Here is a 19128-nt window from a genome sequence, read left to right on the forward strand (position 1 = left end):
GTTGGCCTTTTATTGATGTATGAGTCTTTATATATTAGCGAGAGTTGCACTTAGTGATGTTAATCAAAACAGTTTCCCCCAGTTTGACATTTGCCTTTTAGGTTTGTTGATGATAGGATCGGTTGGCCATAGAGAGAAAACTCAATTTTTATGTAGTCCTTTTCATCAATTCTTTCTGTTTGGGGGTGTTATGCTTTGTGTTTGTGCTAATACGGCATTCCTCCTTCTGACGTGAAAAGGTAAAAGTTATTATTTTCTCTTAAAACTTTGATGGTTTCGGAGCACCTGAGTGGCTCAGTCAGTTGAGTGTCCGACTTCGGCTCAGGTCACGATCTCACGGTTTGTTAGTTTGAGCCCTGCGTTGGGCTGTCTGCCGTCAGCTGAGAGTCCACTTCGGATCTTCTGTTCCCCTCTCTCTCTCTCTCTCTGCCCTTCCCCTGCGCGCTCTCTCTCTCTCTCTCTCAATAAATAAACATTTTTGAAAAAGTTTAAAAAATTTGATGGTTTCATTTTTGTTTTATATTTCAAAAGTTGATCTATGTAGATTTTGTTTGGATAGATCATTAAAGTATGGATTCACCTTTTTTTTTCTTTTCTTTTTGGATGGTCCCCCCATTCTGTCGTCCCAATACTGTTTCTTCCCATCCACGTACTAACCAGGCCCCACCCTGCTTAGCTTCTGAGATCAGACGAGATCGGGCATGTTCAGGGTGATATGGCCGTAGACCCAATACTGTTTCTTGAGCGAGCCACCCTTCCCCACTGACCTGAGATGCCTCACTTCTCCTCTCACAGAGGCCTTGCTTGCAGTTGCCTCTCCTGGGGGCCTTCCACTCTGAGGAGGAGAGATGCTTCTTAATGAGTGAAATGCAGAGGTTCAGAGCCCCAGGCCAGAAAACATCCCCAAAGGCCTTCCTTTTTATGTATGGCTTAAAATACAGAGAAAAATGCTCCTTGCTTTAGAAAACACAACCTTTTCCGTTTGCTTAACTTCTCACCCTTCTCTTATAGGTGGGCCCCCAGTGGTTGGAAGGGGAGCATTCGTGCTGTCCGCCCTGCATAAAAGCTCAGACATTTGGGCTGTAAGGGAAAGAACTTAATGCAGGAAGTAAGGGCTGTAAGGGAAAGAACTCAACTTAATGGAGTTGAGAAAGAAATCCACCGGTCAGTGCCTGCAAAGTCCAGGACTGGCTTGACTCTATGACATCAGCAGGACTGGATCTCAATCGCCCCATCGCTCTTGAGGGGGGGGGGGTCTCCCCTAGAGGTGGCTGTGAGCTGGCTGCTGGAAGCTTAGCTCAAAGACTGTCTTCTGAGCAGCCCGGGTGACAGGCATGGGAATGGCATGACGGGACCATCCGCCCATCCTGGACATTGGAACTGGGGCATGGGATGTGCTAGTCAGTGGTTCTGGGTCACTCGCCCACCTCCGGACCAGGCAGCCCACCAAAACGGCGTGAGCTGGTCCTGGAAGGACGCCGGTGCCAGAGAAGGAAGATCAGATCCTGAAAGGTGGTCACAGCAGGTGCACCCCACGCCCCGCGCCCTGCTCTTTCCTTGACCTTCTACACCTTGGTTCTTCTTTCCTGGAAGTGTAACATGCAGCTGTTCCCTTGCCAAACTTGCCACCGTGGTCAAATGGCTTCACTTCTCCATGCCTCAAACGAAGATGTTGAAAAGGACCTTTTGCATGGGGTTGTTGTGAGAATTCACTAAAATAACAGACCTCAAGCATCTGGCACCTGGTGCCCAGCAACTCACTTGCTCATTGGCTCAACGTGGTTAAAAGGTTCTTATCGCTGTGTCCCAGGACAGAAAGACCCCTCCCTCTGCAGCTCCAGGGGCGACTCAGTGCGTTAAAAAAAAAAAAAAAAAAAAAAAAAAAAGGAGGGGGGGCAACTGGCAGGTGAAAGGCAGACAGGAAGAGCAAACAGGAAGTCAAATTACTTCTTCGTAAGACACCTTGATGCCCTAAGGACAGCCTGTTACAAGCGGCCATCACTCTGGGAAAAGAAATTGGGGTCTCAGAAACCAGACCCTTTGAAGAGTAAAGCCTCTCACTTTGGCCAGCCTCTGTGACGATCCTCATTGAACATTGCCCAGAAATAAGTTTTGATGGCACGTGCTTCTCATGCAGATGCTCCCATGTTCGCAGTTTTTTTCTGAATGATCTTTACCAATAAACCTCTCTCGCGTCCTTACCCTATCTCTGTTCTATTTACGGAGCAAGAGAACCCCAATTTTATCCGGGGAGGTAATGTGCCCGACTAAAAGACTACATTTTCCGGGCTCCTTTGCAGTTCACTGTGGCCATGTAACTAATTTCTAGCCAATGGGATACAAGCAGAAGTATGGAATTCATAGGAAGGTAAGTTAAAAGGAACGGATTCAATTGCGGAGATATTCTCTTCCTCCTTCATCGGGCCATAGATGGGAGAGCAGGAACTCCTGCAGCCTCCTTGTGACACTGAGAGCAAAAGCCAGAGCTAGGGTTGTGGAACAGAAAGGCAAGAAGAAGAAAGTTCTGTAAGTCTTTTCTATGGGTATGTAAACACTTGTGTTTTATGCTTCTGTCTTTGGAGTTTTCGGCCAAATGCAGCTAAATACAATCCTAGCTTGAAACATGATTCATCCCTCAGCAACCCTTGGCTGATCTTCACCCTCTGGAGAAGAGTAGAAATCCGTGCATGCCAGTATCCTGAATAATCTTGGCCTCCTCAGGACCTGAGAAGGGTTCCCATGGACTTTGGACCCCATGGGGCCTTAGGGTAGGGCCCAGGCTACTTCCCTCCGGTGAAACAAAAACACTTTCTCTTTGCTCTGGGAAGGATTTAAGATGCATTGACCTACCTCATCAAATCTTACAATGCATGTGATTTATTTTTCCGTGCCGGACCCTGTTGGCTAAAACTGAACCACAATCATTTTACTGAATCGGTAAAGAAAACTTGTGTCAAACGGTAACTTACACCAGACGTGTGATTCTGTTTTGTAACAGTTTACAGTTGACCAATCACTTTCTGTGCATTATCACCACCCACACACACACACACACAGAGAGAGAGAGAGAGAGAGAGAGAGAGAGAAAAGGGGATGGCTGTATCCGCTGTACCAGAACCTGGGGCTCGGTCACTCTGTCATCTTCAGACCAGCCCTGCCCTGGGTCAGACCAGGTGATGGGGACAAAATTTCACAGAAGTCCTTCCAAGAGTGGTCATGTTTTTAGAATAAGATATTGAAAACATTATCTTGACAGTAAAGTCAAAGCAGATTTTATCTTCCTTAAGCTGCTTGCTGGTGGTTGCCGAAGGCATAGACACAACAATCCAGTCTCCTAAACTAGAAGGTAAGCGTCCTGTTCAGCATCGTACCAGTATGACACAAATGACAGAAAACTCCGCTCAAACTAGCTTAAACAATCAAGGGGAGGTACTGGCCCGGGACAGTGAAAAATCAGGCAGAGGCTCCGATCTTGGACGAGGCAGTTTCCTGAGTCCCCGAAGCTCCAGTTTTGTACTTCTCCCGTCATAGGATCCCAGAGGCTGTCCCTCCTCTTTCTCTCCACTGCTTGACTCCTCGTTCCATGTCCTGTGCCATCCGGGGAGGGCCGCTCTTGCAGGCTCCAGCAGAAGAGAGAGGGCTTCCGTCTCCCGGGAAGCTCGGCCAACGGTCCCTCGGGTGCCATGGGCCCAAAGTCAGGGCAAAGGAACAAGCTAATTGGCTTAAGCCAATGCGAGCCGACCCCTGAAATATGGGGTAAGGGGAATTCGCCCGACTAACATAGCTGGTGACGCTAAAGGGGGGCTTCCCAAGGGAAATTTCGGGACCTAAGCTTTAGGGTAGGGAACGGATATCAGTTGCCATATTTGTCCGCCTCTGCTATTCACCTTACCAGTCACGTTGACCGGCGTGGCCAGTGATGTGTGATCCTTATCTCGATTAATCGGCTCCCACATGGAAACTTTTCACACAAGCCTCCACTCCTGGGGTTAGCTCTGTATCACCGGCTTAGCTTCGTTTTAACCCAGCTTGCACAGAGCTTGTCTCCCGAGAAATTATTTAAATCTCACTAAACTGTAATGAACCAACTTCTGGGCTAATTGTCCTCTGCTACGGCGAGGGTATCAGAGCAGCAGGATAGAAGGTCTCAGAAATGAATCTGACATCACTTTTCGATGTAAGGTACAATGTTCCTGAGGACAATGTCAAACCACCCCTTCCCTACCTTCCGTATGCTGATGGTTGCCCTGGCTCCCTTTCTTTGTCCCGTAATTAATCATTCTACAGCTGTCCATCTTAAAGAGAAAACAAGAAGCTATCAAATCCAAGCCCCATGCAAAGCTTGCTTTCCGGGGGCCAAAATGCCCACCAACATCAAGAGAGGTCCCGAGGGCTCGAGTGTGGCCCCAAGTTCCTTACGTTAGTTAGTCCTAATCTTTTTCTTTAGACGGTATGATCATTGACAGGCAGGTGATGTGCTATTCCAGAGGGCAAAATCGGGACACATCCTGATGTGACATCCATCAAATTTGTGCAGAGAGATGTCACAACCCCCACAAGACCTTATCCCTTTCAGGCCGCACATGACCATCTTCTCCAATTATTTCATGCACTTCGAGGTTTCCAGCAAATCTAAACACAACGATTGACACTCTCAGGACACAGTTGAGGTTATTTCACTTTGTTTTGACTTTGCTTAGCCTCAATACCATTTTTCCACATTTTTGGGGTCCTAATAGCTTTTTTTCTGTTAAAAAAAAAATTGCCGGTAAGCCCACCACTTAGAAATAACCACTAGAAGGAAACAAATCAAAATTTTAGCCATCTTTCTTCTGTACGTAAAATAATATGTGTGTCAGGGCGCCTGGGTTGAACAACTGACTCCTGATTTCGGCTCAGGTCATGATCCCTGGGTGGTGGAATCGAGCCCCGTGTCAGGGTCCACACTCAGCGTGTGGATTCTCTCTCTCTGCTTAAGATGCTCTCTCTCTCTCTCTCTCTCTCCCTCTGCCTCACTCCCCCATGCACGCTCTCTCTTTCTTTTCTCTCTCTAAAATAAAATCAAAAAAACTTTTTTTAATGTGTGCACTTTCCTTTACAAATATGAGGCTCGTTACACTTATTTTCATTAGGAAGTAGTCTTTTACAATGTACCTAATGTCTGCTTAGCACTTGGTCTCATAAATGTATCATGACTTATCTAGCCATACCCTGCTTGCTTACCTCTAATTAGAAAAGATTCCTTGAAGTGTCACCACCGGGCTAGAGTAATCTCACCCAATCCCCCTGACAGCCCCGTCAGACAGGAATTATGATTGTCTTCAGTTTACTGTGCGGAAGGTTAAGTAAACTACTCAGGGAGTGCCAGCGGGGAGACTCTAATTAGCACTCCCACCTACATGGTTGCCCTTGTCCCCGGACCCTTGGATAAATTGTTATCTTTTTTTTTTTTTATGCTATCTTGAAAGAGAAATGTTAGCTTACTGCTTTTATTTGCATGTATCCGGTTGTTTGCAAGTTTGAGCATCTTTTGATTTCTTACGGAACATTTGCATTTCTTTCCCTTTGCGTTGCCTTATCGTGTTTTTGCCCATTTTTCTGTTAGTCTTACGCTAGGCACGCACCTCAGTGATCGTGCAATTCACCCGCTATCTGTCATGTATGTTCCCCGGTTATTTCTGCGCCTTGAGTTTTGTCATGGTGACTTAGGACGGAGAAACTTTAATATTTCTATATCTGCCAATTATTTTCCTCTGTGACTATTCCCATGAATTTCACCCATAGGAAGTTTTCATCTCTCCCAGGTGCAGATACATGTCTTACTTTTCTTTTCTTTTACAATGAGTTCATTTTCCACATTTAACTCTCTCATCTATCTGGAAATTACTGTTAATTTTCTTCTCGAAAGGTCAACCCAGAAGTGCCCGAATAAGCTTGAGTGGGGTGGCCATACCCATGACCTGTTCCATCACACCAGTACCTGGATGTGCTCGCACAGGACTGTCACTCGTGACACCTGGATGGGCCCCTGCAGGGAGCACACCCAGGCATTATACTTCCGTGGGTACACGTTGGCTTTCAGCACTCACGTCCTTTACTGACATTAATCCCATGGCAACTAAAACTGCCAGACTTTCTTTTGTTCCAAGGGTGAGGGTGCAACTTTTAGAGAAACATCTCTACCACTTGCTATAAATCTGGATGTAACCCTTTGATGTAACAGTATCCCTCAAGTGGATGTCATTTGGTCTTCGGCTTTTCATCTTGTTGCATGATTTCCACGTATAGGGTCAGGTGCCTGGAATATACTGGCCGACACCTAGTTCTCTCCCTTGAGAACTGTATTCTACTTCTCGGACCACTCTGTTTCCTTAGCTCTCTTGCGTACTGTTGTTGGACATTCGGGCTATTCCCTGCTCTCATGGTTACATAGGCAGCTGACAAAATAGTTTCTACTCAGCACGTTCTTCTGTGTTTCATTTTTAATTTTCTGTGTTTGTATTGATACATATTCAGATTCAGTTTGTGCTGATGGTTTGGCCTCCTATTCCATCCAGTTGAAATGACTTTGTGTCATTCATGATTTGCTTATCTATTGCATTTTGGGGGTGGGCTTTTATACCCATTGTATGATCAAGAAAGACGTTGTACCTCCAAGAGAGGAAGCCTACAGTATGCAGAGAGCAGTTGGTGGGTAAGAATTTGCATCTGTCCCCAACACTGATACTCTTGGCCATGATGCTCTGATTCTGCCCCATCCGTGGCATCAAAGGACGCTCCAAGATACCAACTGCTTTGCTGACATTATTTTAGGTACACAATGCTTACCAGATGCACCTGTTTAACCACAAAAGATTCCTAGTTGTTTGGGGTGACTTGAACCCGTGTTGTCCCTCGCATTCTTTTTGAAATGTTTGCAAGCCACATGGTCTATAATTCTAGACTATTCCCCCAGGGATTGCCATAAAGCAATCTATCCTTTTACGGTGTTTGAGAATGGACAGTTTGCTTAGGGGCTAGCTTCCCAATATTTTTATCAGTGTGCTTCTCCGAGGTCATCTGAGAACTTTCCTCTTTGCCTGGGCTGAAGACTGACTCATTTAGTGTATCCGAGTGTTGTCTCACAGTCCTAGGTTCTACCTTTTTCGAGATCACCTGAAAAACTAGAAAAGTAGGAGGCTAACTTGAAATTGCGGGCCGTCTTTTTTGTCAAGTCTTTACATGTTAGCACTTTCTCCGTGCATAGCCCTATCCCTTTCTTGCGCTCTTCAAGTAGTTTTAAAAAGCCTTGTGAAATCATGGTCCTTTAGTAGGTTTCTGCTTATTCTGGGCGTTAGCCTTCTCGATGCTGTCCTCAGAAGGGCAGTCCCTTCATGCACATTCTCTTTGATTCTGTGCCCCCTTTTCACATTTTAGGCATGCTTTTCTAAAGATCTGAGATCACCAATGACCACCTTTGGTGGCCACATTGGTTTTTGTTTTTGTTTTGTTTTTTTTCTACGTGTTTCCTCTCATTTTGTTCCTCACTGGGATTAGTCACGTGAATGAACAGAACTGAGGGTTTTCTCTCAGTCTCTTTCCTCACTCGGTATCTGTGCATTTGGACACTTGAGCCCCAGTCTTTCAGGTTAAGATTGGGCGGCACTAGGAATTTTGTTTAATCTCTCCAGGCCTTGTTTTCTTTATGCCAGATTGGGGATGATAACGGCATTAACCTCCTGGCGTTGCTATAAGGGAAATAATGCATAGTTAGGTCCTTATTAGTATTATTATCTACCTATTATTGAAACCCTTTGTGATTACGAGTGATAGAAAGCCAACGCAAACTGGCTTAGACACTAAAAGATTCTATTGGCTCAGAGGATTTTCCCCAAGGGCTTGCCTTCAAGCAGAATCTAAGTCACCCCGGCCTTAGGCATAGCTGAGTTCAGAGGTCTGTTAATGTCACCAGGACCTGAGTCTCTCCATTTGGCTTTGCTGCTGCTTCACATGGAGGCAAGATGGTCGCAGCAACCCCAGGCCCCTGTCTCTCTTGGGCCCCCAGCCTGGCAGAACCATCCTGTTTCTGGATCCTCTTGGAACTGGCCCCATGCCCAGAGCAGTGGAAGCCAAATTCTGAATCGGGGAGATTTGCTTTCCCAAGAGGGAGAGCCCAGGAGCCTTCCTGACCAGGAGTGATTTCGCTGACACTCTTGGGCACCTCCTCCACTCTGAAGCTCAGAACTAGGACCTTTCAAAGCGGCTCTTTTCCAGCAGGACGGGCCCCACCAGAGTGCAGAAAGATGACCTTGAGCCCTGGACACAAGTCCTTGCTTCTTACTCCCTCCTTGACTTGTCTAGGTATTTTGGGCTTTGACCTACATCTCTGACAGCAGCTAGACTCCTTCCTGGGCTCCACACAGCTTCGTCTTGGTGGCTGGGAAGCACCTTTGCCTTTACCCTTTGACCCCCGCCTGTGCCTGTCAGCTGGGTTTTCCACACCTGGCCATTGACCTTGAAGTCACCCTTCTAAGACACGCCTGGCCATTCATGGCGTTTATGGTGTAACACTTCCGTCACATATGGCGCTGGGTACCGTTGGTTTTTTGTTTTTTTTTTTTTAGTAACCTAGAATCCGTGCGCCCTTCCTTTGCACAACTGTGTGTTCCTCTGTGGCGTGGTCTTGACCATCGGGCAGTCCTGGTGGGCGGGGAGTTCAGGTGCTGTCTCCCTGTCTGGAAGCCGAAGGGTGTTGTCCCTGTGCCCTTTCCTGTCCCAGAGCGGAGCTGAGCAGCCTCAGAAGGAGTGACTGCGGCCCATCCCCACCCCGCAGAGGCACCTGACACACTTGTGCTCCCTCCCGGCCTGAACCCCGCGCTCCAGCTCAGAAAACCCGCTCTCCTGTGAGCCCCTCGACAACGTCCCACACATTCCCCCTTTGCTTGAGTCAGCAAGAGTAGTTTCTTTTCAAGAACCCTAGCTGATATTCTTGTGCTGTGCCTCGTCGTTTCTGGTTTTATAGATTTATTTGGGCTTTTTTTTTTTTGTTAATTCCTCCCTCTGAAGTTTCTGTTTAAACTCTTTCTGGTCACACTGGCAGGTCTCCTGCCGCATGTTCTCAGATTTGGGTTAGTACATCCTGCTTCCTGCCAGGACCCCGCTGCCCCCGGGGTGGATCTGGGCCGCGGTCCAGCAGACACAATTCTCCACTCTGACACCATCTACATGCCCAGATGTTCCCTCTGTATACTTCCTCCCTCCTCCTTTCACTTCCAAAGTCACGAACTTCAAGTGAAGGGAGAAATGAAAACACCACCTGTACCACCAATGCCTTCGGTTTCCTCCTCAGAACTTCAAAGTGCGTAGAAACGTACTGGATTGAGACTCAAAGGCTCACCGACTACCACCGTTGGAAGAAAAGTTGGAAAGCATCACAGGCCTTTGCTCAAGGGCCATCTCTGACCGACGGGCTATGGCTGGCTGGGTTTCCCACCGGGGCAGGGTAGGAAGGTGCCCTGAGGGATCCACAAGGCCTGCTCGGAAGTTGCGAAGGAAAAGCACAGTGGAGGGGGTGGTGAGTTCCCCTCCTCCAACACCCCCCTCTGCACATTACAAATGAGACTGAAGCACACACGGATCAAGTTGTCTAAACTAGAGAAGAAGCAAGGGCGGTTCTGGGGATAGATTCTAGGTTGTCAGGCCTTTCCTATTTTTCTTTTAAATTAAAAAAAAATATTTATTTATTTTTGCAAGATGGAGAGACAGAGACAGGGGCACAGAGAGAGAGAAGGAGGCACAGAATGGAAAGTAGACTCCAGGCTCCGAGCTGTCAGCACAGAGCCAGACACGGGGCTCGAACTCACAGACCATGAAATCATGACCTGAGCCAAAGTTGGATGCTTACCCGACTGAGCCACCCAGGCGCCCCAAGGCCTTTCCTATTAATGACAATGATGTCTCTTTCATGCTGGAGTCCAGTCATATATGAGGTCATCAAGGGCCACTTGCTGATTGCCTGTTATGTGTTCCATACTCAGCCACTTCTGGACACCCTGGCGGGAGCCGGCTATGCCTCTGAGCCTATGGATAATCCTTCTGGAGAACTTTCAACATCCCACTTTCCATGCCCTGGGGCCAGCATGGGCTGGGGGGAGGGGGCAGCGCACAGGATCTCCAGGGTCTGGAGGGCACCCTGGGAGCTCACCCATTAGCTGGGACACTATTAGACCGCAGCCAGCAAATTTCAGGGACCACCGTCCCAACAGAAACATAGCCCATTTCATTCCAAGTGGGGAGAAAACAAACGGGCAGGTGAACCTCCCCCAAGTGCTAACGTTCATCACACTTGAGATGGTGAGTCGGATCCAAATCCAGATCTGGCATGACTCATTAGAGCTGGCTGTGGGCAGACGGGGACGGATTGTCTTCACCCTTCCTGTACAGCCAGGTCCTTATCTAAAAGTCCATCCTAGGGGCGCCTGGCTGGCGCAGTCGGTTAAGCATCCGACTTCAGCCAGGTCACGATCTCGCGGTCCGTGAATTCGAGCCCCGCGTCGGGCTCTGGGCTGATGGCTCAGAGCCTGGAGCCTGTTTCCGATTCTGTGTCTCCCTCTCTCTCTGCCCCTCGCCCATTCATGCTCTGTCTCTCTCTGTCCCAAAAATAAATAAACGTTGAAAAAAAATTTAAAAAAAAAAAAAAAAAAAAAAAAAAGTCCATCCTATTTAACTGTCAAGGTGGGAAACTTCATAAAAGCCAAGATGCCTAGAAGGAGCAAGGGAGCACGCTCACGGGTGATAAGAAGCTTACGGAAGCAGATAGCTCAGGGAATGGGGCGGCTACCCCGCAAGCATTCACTCCGCAGTCCCCTGGGAGAGGGGCATTGCTCGCGGGCCAGGAGCTCCCGAGTGGAGTTTCCTGATAAGGAATAGAGTATGGCTCTGGGAGAAGCAGTCCATACGGACCCGGGACCCCTAGTCCTCAGTGGCCTTAGTGATGGGCGAGCATCCTGTTTTATTAAAAGCCTGTTGCTGGCAGGGAAAGCCGTCTGCCTGCTGTGTGGGCAGGGGCCCAATATCGCTGCGGGCAATTCCAAGCCAGTACTTCAAGCTGAAATCAAACCAGGAAAGAACAGGACTGTTTTTTAGCTGATGAAGCAGTACTTTTTCTTTCTTTCTTCTCTTTTTTTAACAGTTCTCTCTCGCCTGGCTCCACTGTGTACATTTTGTGTGTGCGGGCATGCATGCGACATTCTTCACCGGGCTGCAGCTGGGGCTCAGTCCTGGATGAGCCCACCCTTACTTGCTCCTCCCTCACCCCCCCTCCTCCCTGCGCTGCCTCACCCGGGTGTCACAGGCCTACCCAGCCCCCAGCCCCTTGGTAGAGGCGGGGAGCAGAGGGAGGCTCAGACTGTGGCCCGAGGTTATTTACAGGGTGGGGGTGGGGGAGGGAAGAGAAATTCACTGCTTTGTTTATCTTCGGAGTCTGGAAACTCTACAGAATTCATCCATTTCCAAGGAAGCCTGCATGTGCAGGCTTCCAAAACGAAAAAATAAAAGGAGATTCACTTCAAAAGAAACTAAGTGAAAAGCTGTTTTCTTTGTGAGCTGATTTGTTTATTATTATTGTATTTTTTTAACATTAGGTTTGCTGAAAGTAGGCAAAGGGAGTCTTTTTTTTTCCACATTTTTATTACATTTTTACTCTCATCCTCTGTTGTCTTATCAGTAAGGAGGGCAAATAATATTTTAAGAGACTGATATAAATATGTTCTCAGCTCATCTCACACATAGCTATGGGAAATCGAGGTTCTGTGCAAACGTTTACAATCACGTTTTCTGCTGAGGTTATAGAGGACTGAGAGTCTTCCATTCGTGTTTTAATCAAATTCACTCAAATTGTCCCACTTTTACAAATGAAAAACAGTGTGCTTCAACACAGATCTTTACGACTAGTTTTTAAAATAATAAAAACAATTTTAATATGCTGGATGGTTGTCTGTACATGATTTCTCTGGGTCTTTTGACAATTTGGAGTGAATGGTGCCCATAGCAAATATAGCATGTTAATTTACTGGCCTCTTTTTAACCCTGCACTCAAACAATAAACTTTTCATGTGGTGCCAAAAAACAGTATATGTTTTGAAAAAAAAAATTTTAAAGACACAGTCAGTGGAGAAAAGGAGATTTCAGAAACAAACGTAAAATGTACTTGAAAATGTGTTACTTCACATGCGAACATTCGATTTCATATATCCTTAAATATAAATATTCGATTTTTAAAGTTTCTATTATTTACCGCATTATATGAATCATTGTACTGATGTAAGCCTAAAATCATGTAAACTTACAAGTGTTGCTATGTATTTTAATATCTTATGGGAGTTGTTTATGGGAGTTTCAAAATCTTGGGGAGAGGTAGTCTATGGCGCAAAAAAACAGTGGCATGAATCATGTTAAGTCTGATCTACTCTTTTCTAAACTGTGTCTTTTAGGTAAAAGATATATAACAAATTGGATTTTTTTTTTTTCTCCACTCTCTGATTACTTAAGAGAAACTAAGGGATTATCTTTATGGTGAGGAAAAGGGCACAGAAGGCAGTATTTTTCTTTTTTTAAAGAGGGGCAGGGCTCAGTGTTCTGCTTACTCTGCCTTTGCTGGTAAATTTAAAACATTAACTTCAAGCTTCGATATTGTGCTTTCTTGTGAGTCACTGGGCCAAAAGCCCATCCTATATTGTCAGGCAAGGGTCCAAGATGAGAAATCAGTAAAGCACAGATATAAGAAGTCTTTGCCTGTGCAGCTAAACAATCGTCATGAAGAAAGTTCCATTCTTGCCGTGGGAATCCATTTCTAGATAAATGTAGTTAAAGCCTTTCAGCGCCAGAAGAAAACTTCTGCAAAGAAGAACTCAAAGAAAACCATTTTCCGTGCTACAGACAAGTATTAACACTACTGATCAACATTTGGTCCAAGAAAGAAATGATTACCTGTTTCGGCTTTCAAAAGGAATTCAATATCCTGTTGACTACAGAGCGGGCTCAGAGAAATGGGACTACTGAGTAATGCAATCGATCCCTTCCAAGAAGGAGAAAGAGGGTGTAGCTTGGACCACAGGAAGCACCATTGATAATATTTTTTTTCTGTTTCTGGAAAGTCAACCAGGAAAGAAAGTATGTCTGAAACATTTAGAAAATAGGCTGTCCTGCCTCTGGTTCTGGAACGAGATGTCATAGGATCACTTTTCCCTACTCCATTTCTCCGAATACAACTAAATTCCCTGAAAACTATTCAACAGACAATGGTAAAAGAAATCTGAAAGCTGGAAAACAAAACAAAACACGGTGGACTGGAAAGAAACCTCAAGACTTGAGAAGCAACTTTCTGAGTTCCCTGGATTTTCTTTTTATTTCCCATGTACCCTGATCTGGGCACAGGAGGGGCTTGCAATCTGGAATCACCAATAGGCACAGACAAGAAAACAACAACAAAAAACGAAACCCAAGAATATCCTCCTCTCTCTGGTCAAAGTTCAGGAAAGGGAAAATCCAACAGAGGCCCAGTAAGAAGTTCCAGCCCCCACTACAATCCAGGGTCCTTGCAAACAGTCTCATCTGTAGGCAGTGGGGGCGGCGGCAGCAGAAGCAGCAAAGCCCCAAGCAGTTCTGGCGTCTGGTCCACAACTGAGACATCAGCGGGTGGCCTGATCCACCCACAGCAGCAGCAGTGAAGCCCCATGTCTCCCTGGCCTTGACCCAGTAGCGTAAGGAGACCCAGGCCCAGCAGCTACTTCCCGGCTCCCAAGGGTTGCCCAGCAACAGTCTCCTAACATAATAATCACATAAGAAAGCAATACAAAGTGATATATTAAAAAATATAATAATTAAATCAAAACGGAACTCTAAAAAATGTTCGGGCAACCCACAGAAAGACAAGAACAAAGGAACAGAAGAATGAGAAACAGAAGGAACAAACAGAAAACAAATAATACAACGCCAGACTTAGCCTTAATAGATCGCTAGATACCTTGAATGGAAATGGTCTCAATACACCTATTGAGAGACAGAGATTGGCAGGGTGGATTACAAAACGCGACCCAACTATATGTTGTTTATGAGAAACTCACTACAAATTTAATGACACGAGGAGACCGAAAGCAAGAGAAAGAGAAAAGGTATACCAAGCAAGTATTAATCAAAAGCATGAATGGCTATGTTAACATCAGACAACACAGACTGCAGAGCAAAGAAGCTACCATGGGCAAAGAGGATTATTCCGCTAAGAAAAAAATAGTTCTCCTGTGAACCAAATAACAGTTTCAAAATATCGAAGCAAAAACTAAGACAGCTGAAAGAAAATTAGACAAATCTGCAATTGCCTTTGGGAGCTTCCCACCCCCGCCCCCTCTCCCACCCCCGCTCAGAAACTTTAGGACCACTAAAGAGAAAATTAGACCACCACCACCAACTACAAAGATCTAATTGGCATTTATAGGATGCTCAGTCAACAACCGCAGAACATCTGTCCTTTCAAAGGGCCCATGGAACATTCATCAGGGTAGACTGTATCCTAGATCATAAAGCAAACCTTAACAAATTCAAAAGAATTAAAATCATAGAGTATGTTGTCTGACCACAATGGAATCAAACTATAAATCAAAACAGGAGGTCAACAGGAAAATTTCCAAATACTTGAAAACTAAACAATAAACTTCTAAATAATTCATGGGTCAAGGAGGTGATCTCAAAGGAAACTTTAAAAATCATAGCACTGAATGAAAATGAAAATGAATACATTTTCATTTTCATTCAGTGCTATGATTTTTAAAGTTTGTGAGAGGCGGCTAAAGCAATGTTGAAAGGGAAATTTATGGCACTAAAAGCTGCCTTGGAAGAGGAAGTATCTCAAATCACTAATCTAAGTTCCTACATCAAAAAATTTACAAAAAGAAGAGCAAAATAAATTCAAAGCAAACAGGGAAAGGAGATAATAAAGAGCAGAAATCAATGAAATTGAAAGCTGGAAAATAGAAAAAAACCATTGAAATGCCAAGACGGTTCTTCAAAAAAATAAAATAAAATAAAATTAGTAACTTCCAGCAAGATTGGCAAAGATAAAAAGGAGACACAGATCCCGATCCCCAATATCAGAATTGCAGGAGATACCACAATAAATTCTGCAACCATTATAATGATAATAAAAAATACTACAAACAACTTTATGTTCATAAATTCAACAACTTAGAAGAAATAAGACAATTCCTCTAACACCACAAACTACCAAAACTTAGCCAAGATGAATTGGATGATCTACTCAGTTCTTTAACTATTGAAGAAATTGAATGTGCAATTTAATTGCTCCACAAAAGAAATCTTTAGGCCCAGATGGCTTCACTAGAACATTTTACCATTCAAAGAATAATTAATGTTATTTCTATATAATCTCTTCCAGACATAAGAAAGGATAAATCACTTCCCACTTCTATATATGAGGCCATCATTGCTCTGATACCAAAACCAACCAAAGACAGTACCCTCCCCACAAAAACGCTGAAGACTAATATCTCTCATGAACTTAGATGCAAAAATCATCAACCAAATTTAATCAAATCCAACGATGTATATATAAATAGTAAGACACTATGACCAAGAAGGATTTATGCCAGCTATGCAATACTGATTCAATATTTGAAAATCAATCAATGTAATACACCATAGTGACAGGCTAAAGAGGAAAAATCATATGATCATATCAACTGATGCAGAAAAATCTTTTGCCAAAATGCAATAACCATTAATAATGAAAAAAACCTGTCCACGCACTAGGAATAGCAGGGAAGTTCTTCGGCCTCATAAAGAATATCTTCTGAACCCTACATCAAGCATTGTGTTTCATGGTGAAAGATTAAATGCATCTAAGATCTGAACAAAGATGTAGAACAAAGCGAAGATGTCTGCTCTAACTACTCTTAGACACAGTATTAGAAGTTCTAACCACTGCAGGGGCGCCTGGGTGGCTCAGTTGGTTGAGCGTCTGACTCCGGCTCAGGTCACGATCTCGCGGTTCGTGTAGGGCTCTGTGCGGAGCCTGGAGTCAGCTTCAGATTCTGTGTCTCCCTCTCTCTGCCCCTTCTCTGCTCACGCTCTGTCTCTCTCTGTCTCTCAAAAATGAATAAACGTTTAAAAAAAAAATTAAAAAAAAAAGAAGTTCTAACTGCTGTAACAAGACAGGAAAAAGAAATCAAAGAATCAGTAAAACTATCTCTGATTGCAAACAGCATGACTATCTGCATGGAAAATCCCGAGGACTCTGGGACAGATAGCTCGTCCTCCTTGCCTGGGCTGCATCAATCAGGCAGGTATTTGCAGTTGTTCTCAGGGTTTGCCGCAGTAGACAGCAGCAGGGGGACTGAGAGCACAGCACGGGCATGGTAGGCCAGGGGGACACCCCAACTCCCCCACTCTCAGCTGTGTGCCCCCGGACACCTTCCTTGATCTCTCTGAACTTTGGGCCCCTCATCCGAAGTGGGGTTTGATGATAGAATCCAGAGCCTATAGCTGTTGTGAGTATTCAACGCGAGCCGGTGTGCAATTGATCACTCTATACTTGCTGCCCGTCCTGCTACTGTGGCTGCTACTGAATGTGATGGTGCCATCTGCTGAGCTGCCCCCAGGCACGGTCACTGAAGCCAAGAGTCCTGAATTCCCCTGTTAGTGGTCCTGTGACTTGTCGACTCACCCAACCATTCTAAGCCTCACTGCTCTCATTTATGAAGTGGGGACGATAACCCCTCCCTCATAGGTTTCTTGTCAAGACCTATGAGGTCTTAAGACCAAGTGGAACAACGCATAAAAGTGTTTTGAGCCCTTGACAATAATAATAATAATAATAATTAATAATAATGGCCAAAATTTGTTGAGCACTCCCTGCTCAACACAGATCGCTTTTTGCCTACGACCTTTTACCTAATCCTTATAACGATGAATTGTTAGTCTATGCAGTTTGGGAAACTAAGGCCCCAAGAAGTGATGTGTCCAAAGACATAATCTGTAAGGGATAGAATCCAAATTCAGACACCCAGAATCTGGCTGGGCTCTCATGCTTTCCAGAGAAAGTAAGCTAGTGAGGACAAGAACAGCTTGGCATGGGGGCTCACTTCCACTGGCAAGATGGGTACGATCTGGTGTGGGAGGCTCAGAGAGCAGTTTGTGACAGGCAGGGGGGGAACCAAGAGTCATCCTTGGCAATGGCCACTGGCTCCAAACTAACAAGCTGTCTGAGAAATGAGGTGCCCTTTGGTGGAACACCAGGTGGGACGTTAATGAGAGAGCCATCCTCCCCCCACCCCCATCCCGTTTCCTTGAAAGTTCCAACAATTAGGCTGAAGCAAACTACGTGCCCAGGTCTAAAAATAACTCCGTCACTTCCAATAAGGGCTCAGTCTGGGCTGAAGTCATTCTTTCAGGTGCAGCAAAGGAATGCTTGACTGTGCGTCATGAACTTAAAATAGGAGCAGGGTCAGAGGGCCAGCTGGGGCTCACAGATGCCAAGTGGGCAGTTTCTCAGCTGGTGTTTTCTAATATTTCCTGCTTTAAACAGCAGGTTTCTGCCTTTTTTTTTTTTCAGTTGAGAGGGGGTGAAAATGTATGTTTAAAACATTCACTAGCTTTGCTTTCTCTCATCTCCACGTGTATTCTTTCCACCCGTCATTTGCATTCATTTTTACTGGCTGCTCATGCGTTGTCCTGAAATATACTAGTTACAGAAATTAAAACAGGCAACTCCACCTCTTTCTCCCATCATGGATGGATCCATAATGTTTTTCCTGAATATCCCTGGCCAGAGTGCCCCAGGGAAACCGCTAGTTGGACAATTCCCTGATCCCATGGTATGCTGGAAATGGGCTGTCCATTTGTCCAGGTGCTCTACAGAAAGTGTCTCTTTTGTAAAGGAGAGTGGAATAGAGTCTCAGACCCTACCAATTCTAAGAGTCTGTGATTGATTTCCTTTTTATAACCTGGCTATATTTAGGTTGATGAATCATATTCAAGATGGAATCATCGCTGATTCTGTCAATGAATTGTTTTTGTATTCAAAAGCTACTGAAAGGACTTCTGGTCCAGACAAGATGACATAAACTCACTTCTCCCTTTCCTCCTCCAGCTAGGTACAATGATGAACTCTGGAAATATTACAAGAGGTCACCAAAGGAAAACTCTGAAAGGGGAAAGAGAGAGGGAAACAAGCTAGAGATCCTAGTACTGCAAGAACAACACAGCAGTGGGGTGTCTTACTACCCCCTTGTCCAACAGGAGAAGGTGATCTAGGCTTGGCATTTCCTGCTGCCCAACCGGGCTCCAGAGGAGAACCAACAGAGGTTCCCTCTTTTCGGTGGGCCTGAGATTCTCCTCTCTCACTGACGGACACCTGGAATGACCAGATGGTACCAAAAAAGGGGGTTACAGCATAACAAGCAACCTCGCCTGGGAAGAAGCGTTTTTGTCTCCATGGACCCAAGAGGACCCCTTATCTAGAGGCACCGGGAGAACCAGCCTGAGGAATTTCCTTCCGCCCCCTCAGGTAGCAGCAGGGAGGACCAGTGGAAGCCCCAAGAGACTGTAATAATATGACAAACGCTCTGAAATTAAATTGCCATTGGACCCACAGCCCACTAACCTAGGCCAGGATCTGCTTGTTAACCTAAATAGGGTGAGAGCTGGCTTAAAAAAAATTCACATCGGATTGAGAGTCTCCTAACATAAAAGGCAAGATGTCCAAACATACACATCATATCAAGAACCAGGAGAATAACGTAGATGAGAAAAGACAATCAGGTGACACCCACTCTGAGATGAACCAGGTGCTAGAAGCACCTGACAAAGACTTTGAAGCAGCTGTCATAAAAATGCTTTAGAAAGGAAGTGCAAATTCTCTTGAAACAAATGAAAGAAGAGAAAAAAATCTTGGCCAAGAAACAGAGCTTATAAAAAAGGAACCAAATGGAAATTATAGCACTAGGAAATACAAATAACTGAAATAAAAAACTCACCAGATAGGCTCAATGGTAGAATGGATACGACAAAAGGTAGAATCAATAAAATTGAGGAAAAAACAACAGAAGTCACCCAATCTGAGTGACAAAGAGAAAGCAT

General features: G+C 45.1%; 1 long non-coding RNA gene across 9 annotated transcripts in view; it reads left to right on the top strand.

The window, feature by feature from the left end:
* Positions 1 to 19128, top strand: part of LOC115510859 — a 170372-nt gene that overhangs the window by 129580 nt on the left and 21664 nt on the right. For 2 of the 9 annotated variants that reach the window (XR_003967865.1, XR_003967869.1), the window contains exon 4: positions 18140 to 18556. The exons of 5 other annotated variants lie outside the window; for them this stretch is intronic. This is a non-coding gene — a long non-coding RNA (uncharacterized LOC115510859). Of the gene's footprint in view, positions 1 to 1011; positions 3347 to 11170; positions 11556 to 18139; positions 18557 to 19128 lie in introns of those variants that run through there. 2 more of the 9 variants (XR_003967870.1, XR_003967862.1) reach the window with 2 other exon arrangements.

The sequence above is a fragment of the Lynx canadensis genome, chromosome A3 (assembly GCF_007474595.2).
Source record: "Lynx canadensis isolate LIC74 chromosome A3, mLynCan4.pri.v2, whole genome shotgun sequence".
In the NCBI taxonomy this organism is placed as follows: domain Eukaryota; kingdom Metazoa; phylum Chordata; class Mammalia; order Carnivora; family Felidae; genus Lynx; species Lynx canadensis.